The 8989-nt window shown below is 37.0% G+C and overlaps 2 non-coding genes across 2 annotated transcripts; both read left to right on the top strand.

Annotated features, from left to right (window-relative positions):
• The first annotated feature begins 698 nt into the window (after positions 1-698).
• On the top strand, positions 699-815 carry LOC139691746 (U5 spliceosomal RNA). The gene has a single exon (XR_011701680.1). It is a non-coding gene; the product is annotated as a U5 spliceosomal RNA (small nuclear RNA).
• Positions 816-5013: 4198 nt separating this feature from the next.
• LOC139691748 (U5 spliceosomal RNA) lies at positions 5014-5130 on the top strand. The gene has a single exon (XR_011701681.1). It is a non-coding gene; the product is annotated as a U5 spliceosomal RNA (small nuclear RNA).
• The last annotated feature ends 3859 nt before the right edge of the window (positions 5131-8989 follow it).

The raw sequence follows: 8989 nt of genomic DNA, 5'->3' as shown, positions 1-8989 counted from the left end.
AACCAACCATCTGTTCGAAACATTTCAATGTATCATCAGTAGAAATGGTTACCAAATTCACCATTTACATTATTGAAAAATACACAAATGTTTAACTGTAAAAGAACCACGCAGATTGCTCGAAGAAACAAAATTAAACGTATCTCTCAAGCAAATTACGAATAATAATTAAGCTTCAACCAAGTAGCTATAACTCAAAGTCATATCATTGATGCTCAACGTGAAGGCAATTATTAAAAGTTTTATTAGTAATAAAACAATGTTATTGCAGTAAGAATCTAATTAATCATTACGGTAGGAGGTTTATATAGACTCTAGTGCATATTTATTCTTTGTGCAGTGGATAACTTGAGTGTATAACATCTGTAATAATCGGGGCATATCCACCACATTCGCCATCAAACAAACCGCCTCCCGTGCGCGAAAATGCCACGTCTTGGAAGTTGGCCTACTGCCGCGAGATGGCTACTTTGCAAAATTTGTCTGACACTAGTGTCTTTTAATTATTATTACTGGTGTGAAATGACGTTAAAAGAATGAAAATGACTCAATTAAATACACTATACTTTTATTTATGGGATATACATCAAATAAGGGTCCATTATAATGAAATGAATTTTTAATTTCCCATAGTAGTTACTTCACGAGTTGTACATAAAGTCTATTTAAAACCGCCTTGTTCAGTTTCCCAGTTTCATGTAGACTGGATTCCCTTCAAGCGAATAAATCTTTCGCCTTTTACTAAAGATTTCCGTGGAGGGGATCATTTCTGTCTTACAAGACAATTTTTGACTGAGCCCAACCCTGTTGGGCCAAATAACTGGTATCCACTGCAAATATTCCACGGAAAAGCATTCCCACCGTAAGGGGACGGAGTTTTACTTATCCAAAATAGACGATTGCGGTAGTTGTCCGATGATGGTTACAAATAAACGTGGTTTGCCGACAATGAAAATAACCTATACCTCGGTTAGCAGAGGGAAACTGAAGTTATACAGCAAATTGCTTCATGGTAGGTTTCTTTCCTTCTATCCAAAGCAAACATCTATTCATAGCTAGATGTACCTAGGGCAATACCAGCCTAATTGCTACCGGAGAGTACACCAAATACCTGCTGATTATTATAAGATTCTCGCGTCAGCAATATTCAACCTAAGAGGCAATAGAAGAAACACACGAATTGGTTATGAAAGGAGTTAAGGGTAAATGGAGAAGACATCAACACGCTCCGGTTTACACAGATGACATGACAGTAGTGGCGGAAACGCGAGAGATGAGGACACCTGCAAGCAACTCTCAAAGTCCCTATGGACTATCTAGTACTGGGGGAATATTTTCTATGTGCATGAAAAAGAAGAAAAGTAAACTCATGTTATGTGTGCGGAAGATGGAAGCTGAATGCAGACATATCACAATTTGAGGAGTGAAACTAGATTAAGTGGAATATCCTTCATCTACGTACCTCGGCAGCAGTACTGGTAACATGGCATGTAAGAAGTTTGACCGACATCAAGCGAAGGATAGCCCAAGGTAAGAACGCTAATTAATGAATAAGAAGAGGCAACTACTAATGTTCAAAGTACATAGGATTGAAAACAAGGAAGAAATTCGTCAAAACGTTCATGGGTGCAAGACACTCCACGGATCGGAGACATGGAACATTGGAAGAACAGAAGAGGAAAAGACTATCATTGAGAACCCACTACGACAAAGAAGAGGCACAAGGGATTGACTAGGAATATAATAGAAGGGAAGACATCATTCCACGAGGAAGACCAAGATATATGCACATACAGAGGAAATTGAGAAGGACGTAAAACGGAGGGTGTATCAACGATTGAGGGAATTGACATTAAATAGAGTAGAATGGAGGGCTGCTGTAAACCAACCCTAGCATTGAAATACTGATGATTTTGACTACTGTAATTAAAAATAAAACACCACCTCAGCTATGAATTCAAACAAAACGGATACACATATAATAATAAAAAAACAACAATCAGCGCAAGCGATGTATTCTACAATAAATATACTTAACGTTTCTGAAAGGTCCCAAATAGTCTTTTCCACGAGTTATGGTTTTGCAAGATATTATTTCCTCCTTAACTTATGGTTATGTGAAATAATTCAACTCGTTAGCAAATAATTAAGAGACGCCGAACATTTCAAAAACTATTTATTCAAGAAAATTGTTCTGATGATTATCATACTTCTAACTGAAATCGAATAAACACTACCATTCCAAAGTTATTACTTACAGTAATAATTTAATACACAGATTAAAGATCGAAAACGTAATGGCATAAACCAATAGTATTTCCGGAAGAAATGCCAAAAATAGATTATTATTGTGAATTACCACATCAATGGCAGCGTGAAATTGCAGCTAAAAGCAATGTTCGCAAGTATAACGCATTATCCACCGTCTCAATCTCATTAAATCTTAGCTTTTTTCTATCATCAATGACATTTTAAATGTATCTGGTCACAATTAAGAGTCCTTATGCCATCTATTAAGTTTTACTTCTTTGCTGTAAATATGGCAGTACGCCTAAGCTAGACTTACCTTTTCAATAGGTATCACGAATTCATTCTCCATCAGTTGGAACGCAGTTTTAACAGATGAGACCTCCGAAGAATGCAGAAACGCCTCCAAATTGATTACAAAACAGCGAGTGTTAGACGAAATTTCCAAGGAATGCGATACATTTGGTACACACTCGTATATATGTTCGGATTTTAAGAAAAATCTTCCTGAATACGCCTTGATGTCTTGGCACGGTCAAGAAAAATTCGAGTACGGTCGCATGGCTAAACCAGCAAAAGGGGGCGAAGAGAGAGAGTCATAAAAGGGGATTTAAAAACGGAAGGTCCCCGTGGGCCACCTTAGCGTACTTCGTAGGCGATCATGGAAAATCCCAGGGCCGGGGTTACAGGGGGGGGGTTTACCAATTCTCAGAAGAGGGCTGGGGAAAGGGGTTAACAAGAAACTCCTTGAACTGACGCCGTGGTCGTCTAAAGAAGAAATGTAGACTCAAAACTCCAAAACTGCTTCCTTGCTATTGGGTGGCAATCACTGACATTTATCATATTACGCCCTACATACTAGTTGTTTCGCAATTAATCAGCCAACTGCGTTTCTGTGACAGCATTATATCGGTTTATCCACACAGAAATTGACTAATTACTCCCTTGAGAGCACGCTATTATAACATCCAAAAACACGGAATAATGAACATATATACATTCAGGTTATTACAAATAAAGTTACGCTATGAGCCGTTGCCATGACATTATATAAACAGTGATTCTTAAGGTTTAATACTGAGGTTGTAAATCAATAAATAAACATCTCGCTATGGTGGACGACTTAAACTTTGGGAATTGCAAAAAAAGAATTCATTTTCATATCAATTAATAATACTAAATGGGTCAACGTGTATCATTAAGCACACAGCGATAGAAATGTAACGGTTATAATACAACAATTCTCAAACATATTGCAAGTAGGAACAAATTTGTTATTATTCGACTTCCGGACGCATTTATCAAGGTTAGTTTACACATGAAATAACAACATTTAATGTCTATCAAATCTAACAGTGATTCAATAACTGATTCATTGGCAATGCTTTGCTCAAGTATAAATGTCATTAAAAATCTTTCTTACCTCCAAACCAGGCTGATAGATGCGTGTATTCCGTAGTGTTTGTCCCTTCTGGGCTGGCTTCCAAATAACCCTCCCTCCAACTGAAACAACCCCCACCACTGCCCTTCCACCCACTCTCCAATCCAACCACCGCCAATTTCAAAACGAAATTACGGAACGCATTGAGCTATTCCTTGTTTTCTATGAACGAATCGTAAATCTTGTGTCGCGAAAAGTTTTGGTCTCGCAGCTACACACACACTCCCGTATTATTCTAGCCTTCTGAAACTCTTGTTACAGGCAGTGAAGCTGTGGCTTTCGTATCTTATTTCCACTATGAACAATTAGAGAGGTCATGTCCAGGGTTGTCCAAACGTCGGTGGGAATTTGTTCCGAATCCGTCATCCACGGGAAAATCTATGGCAATTGGATACATTTGTTACAACAACAAATGCAAACATTCGTTATTATTATGTGGAATGACCTTCTATGGATGCATGTGGACAGTTTAACCCAGATCATAGCCCACAAGGACGATTATATTTATATAATGCATTGAAATCTTTCTTCTATCAACGAATGAACCAGTAAATCACCCACGTAATGAACACATGTCATTGAATGTAAATATGATCTTGAAATTCATGTTGCCTTAATTTTTTTTTCATTTACAGTAATGCAACAGCTATTTCTATAAAACCCGCGGTAATTCTCAATCAAAATGATTGACTAGTGCTCAATGAAGAGTTTAAAAGAGTGGACCTCGTCTTAAGACAAGGTCAACAAGTGTTTTTTGTTATTCAAACTTTTTATTCGGTTTCCGGACTACCTGGGACATGGAATGGAACTAAAAGTTCTCTCTCTTTGGTAAGTATTTCGAGAATTTGAATGCTAAGGGGTGCCCTACTAATTTAATTAAATGAATAAGGTGGAACATGAATGTATACATTTTAAATACTCGAGCTGACCTTCTCAATTAATTCATAATTTAAATATATAACTTTTCTCTTCAATTTTCTTTATCCCTGTAAACAATTAGGGTTTTGTCGCCCCAAAAAGAATTACTGACGCAGTAATATATTCTCTAAAAGGGTCGTTTCTTGTAAGTTTGCAAACTTCCGCGAGATGGCTACTTTGCAAAATTTGTCTGCAACAAGTGTTTTTTTAATATTATTACACGTGTGAAAAGGAGTAAAAAGCATTGAAACGCCTAAAAATTATATACATTATACTTTAATTTATTGGTTTTATACCAAATAATGGTTTAATATAGTGAAATGAATTTTTGATTTCCCATAGTAGTTAACTCACGAGTTGTACAAGAAGTCTATTTAAAATGGCGTTGTTCAGTTTTCATTATATAGTCAGACTGGATTCCCTTCAAGCAAATAAATCTTTCGCCTTTTACTAAAGATTTCCGTGGAGGGGATCATATCTGTCTTTCAAGGCAATTTTTGACTGTGCCCAACCCCGTTGGGCCAAATTATTGGTAAACACTGGAAAGATTAATTAGAAATGCAGTCCTTCATAAAGGGGCCGGAGTATAATAAAATTTCAGATTAGACGATTGCGGTAGTCGTCCAATGATGGTTATAAATCACCTGACGTGAAGTTTGCAAATAATGAAAAAAACCTTTACATCGGCTAGAAGAGGTATATTGAAGTTGTGTAGCAAATTAATCCATGGTAGGTCTCTTTACTTCTTTCAAAAGCACATATGAAACCTCATCTATTCATACATAGATGTACCCTAGGGCAATACCAGCCTAATTGCTACCGGAGAGTACACCAAATACCTGCTGATTATTATAAGATTCTCGCGTCAGCAATAATCAACTTAAGAGGCAATAGGAGAAACACACGAATTGGTTATGAAATGAGTTAAGGGTAAATGGAGAAGACATCAGCACGCTCCGGTTTGCACAGATGACATGACAGTAGTGGGACAGGGGGACAGGTACGACCGGTAACAAGCGAGGAGTAGCCCAAGGTATGAACGCTAATTCATGAGGAAGAGGTAAAACTAATGTTCAAAGAACATACGATTGCAAACAAGGAAGCCATTCGTCAAAGACTCGTGTGGAGCATGACACTCTGCGGATCGGAGACATGGAACATTGGAAAAGTGGACAAAAAATAAGAATAGAATAGAAGTAATTGAACCATGGTGTTGATCAAAAGAATGCTGAAGCTATTAAATGGACAGAGAAAACGTGAGAAGGAACGAGTAAGTATGTAAACATAGAAGAACAGAAGACGACAAGACTATTATTGAAAACACACTACGGCAAAGAAGAGGCACAAGGGATTGACTAGGAATATAATAGAAGGGAAGACATCCTTCCACGAGGAAGACCAAGAGGTATGCACATACAGATGAAATTGAGAAGGACGTAAAACAAAGAGGGTGTATCAACGAATGAGGGAATTGACATTGAATAGAGTAGAATGGAGGGCTGTGGTAAACCAATCCTAGCATTGAAATACTCATGATTATGACTACTGTAGTTAAAAATAAAACACCACCTCTGCTATGAATTAAAACAAAACGGATACACAAATAATGATAAAAAAACAACAATCAGCGCAAGCGATGTATTCTACATTAAATATACTTTAACTTTCTGAAAGGTCCCAAAAGGTCTTTTCAACGAGTTATCGTTTTGCAAAATATTATTTCCTCCTTAACTTATGGTTATAAGAAATAATTCAACTCGTTAGCAAATCATTAAGAGATGCCGCACAATTAAAAAACTATTTATTCAAAAAAATTGTTCTGATGATTATCATATTTCTAACTGAAATCGAATAAAAACTACCTTTCCAAAGTTATTACTTACAGTAATAATTTAATACACAGATTAAAGATCGAAAACGTAATGGCATAAACCAATAGCGTTTCCGGAAGAAATGCCACAAATATATTATTAATGAAAATAACCACATCATGGCAGAGTGAAATTGCATCTGAAAGCGATCTTAGTAAACATATCGCATTATCCACAGCCTCAATCTCATTATATCTCAGGTTTTTTCCATCTTCAATGACATTTTGAATGTATCTGATCACAATTAAGAGTCCTTATGCCATTTATTACGTTTTACTTCTTGGCTGTAAATATGGCAGTATGCCCAAGCTAGACTTACCTTTTCAATGGGTATCACGAATTCATTCGCAATTAGTTGGAACGCAGTTTTTACTGAAGAGACCTCCGAAGAATGCAGAAACGTCTCCAAATTGATTAGAAAACAGCGAGTGTTAGACGAAATTTCCAAGGAATGCGATACATTTGGTACACACTCGTATATATGTTCGGATTTTAAGAGGAAAACTTCCTGAATACCCCTTGATGTCTTGGCACGGTCAAGAAAGATTTGAGTACGGTCGCATGGCTAAACCAGCGGAAGAGGGCGAAGAGAGAGATGGTCATAGAAAGGGATTTTAAAACGAAAAGTCGCCGTGGCCCACCTTAGCGTACTGCGTAGGCGAACATGGAAAATTCCAAGGCCAGGGTTACAAGGGGGCGGGGGTTTTAACATAATTCTCAGACGAAGAATGGGGAAAGGGGTTAAAAAGAAACTCCTTGAACTGACGCCGTGGTCGTCTAAAGAAGAAATGTGGACAACTCCATAACTGCTTGCTTGCTATTTGGTGGCAATCACTGACAATTATCATATTACGCCCTACATACTAGTTGTTCCGCTATTAATCAGCACATCGCGTCTGTGACAGCATTATATCGGTTTATCCACACAGAAATCAACTAATTACTCACTTGAGAGCACGCGATTATAACATCCAAAAACACGGAATAATGAACATATATACATTCAGGTTATTACAAATAAAAATACGCTATGAACCGTTGCCATGACATTAAATAAACATCATGTAACGGCGGACGACTTAAACTTTGGGAATTGTAAAAAAGAATCCATTTTCATATCAATTAATAATACTAAATGGGCCAACGTGTATCATTTAGCACACAGCGATAGAAATGTAACGGTTATAATACAACAATTCTCAAACATATTGCAAGTAGGAACAAATTTGTGATTATTCGACTTCCGGACGCATTTATCAAGGTTAGTTTACACATGAAATAACATTTAATGTCTATCAAATCTAACAGTCATTCCATAACTGATTCATTGGCAATGCTTTGCTCAAGTATAAATGTCATTAAAAAGCTTTCTTACCTCCAAACCAGGCTGATAGATGCTTGTATTCCGTAGTGTCTGTCCCTTCTGGGCTCGGTTCCAAATAACCCTCCCTCCAACTGAAACAACCCCCACCACTGCCCTTCCCCTCACACACCAATCCAACCACCGCCAATTTCAAAACGAAATTACGGAACGCATTGAGCTATTCTTTGTTTTCTATGAACGAATCGTAAATCTTGTGTCGCGAAAATTTTTGTTCTGGCGGCTTCACTCTCCCGTATTATTCTAGCCTTCCGAAACTCTTGTTACAGGCAGTGAAGCTGTGGCTTTCGTATCTTATTTCCACTATGAACAATTAGAGAGGTCATGTCCAGGGTTCTCCGATCGTCGGTGGGAATTTGTTCCGAATCCGCCATCCACGGGAAAATGTATGGCAATTGGATACATTTGTTACAACAACAAATGCAAACATTCGTTATTATTATGTGGAATGACCTTCTATGGATGCATGTGGACAGTTTAACCCAGATCATAGTCCACAAGGACGATTATATTTATATAATGCATTTAAATCTTTCTTTTATCAACGAATGTACCCGTAAATCACCCACGTAATGAACACATGTCATTGAATGTAAATATGATCTTGGAATTCAGGTAGACTTTAAGTTTTTTTGCATTTAAAGTAATGCAATAGCTATTTCTATAAAACCCGCGGTAATTCTCAATCAAAATGATTGACTAGTGCACAATGAAGAGTTTAAAAGAGTGGACCTCGTCTTATAAATGTTATTCAAACATTTTATTCGGTTTCAGGACTACCTGGGACATGGAATGGAACTAAAAATTCTCTCTCTTTGGTAAGTATTTCGTGAATTTGAATGCTAAGGGGTGCCCTACTAATTTAATTAAATGAATAAGGTGGAACATGAATGTATACATTTTAAATACTCAAGCTGACCTTCTAAATTAATTCATCATTTAAATATATAACTTTTCTCTTCAATTTTCTTATTCCCTGTAAACTATTAGGGTTTTGTCGCCTCAAAAAGAATTACTGACGCAGTAGTATATTTTCTGAAAGGGTTGTTTCTTGTAAGTTTGCAAACTTCCGCGAGATGACTACTTTGCAAAATTTGTCTGCAACAAGTGTTTTTTTAATATTATTACAAG

The sequence above is a fragment of the Hetaerina americana genome, unplaced genomic scaffold, assembly GCF_022747635.1.
Source record: "Hetaerina americana unplaced genomic scaffold, ioHetAmer1.1.p SCAF_39, whole genome shotgun sequence".
NCBI lineage: Eukaryota > Metazoa > Arthropoda > Insecta > Odonata > Calopterygidae > Hetaerina > Hetaerina americana.
The sequence above is the reverse complement of the archived record's forward strand: the minus strand, read 5'-3'. Positions and strand labels throughout refer to the sequence as shown.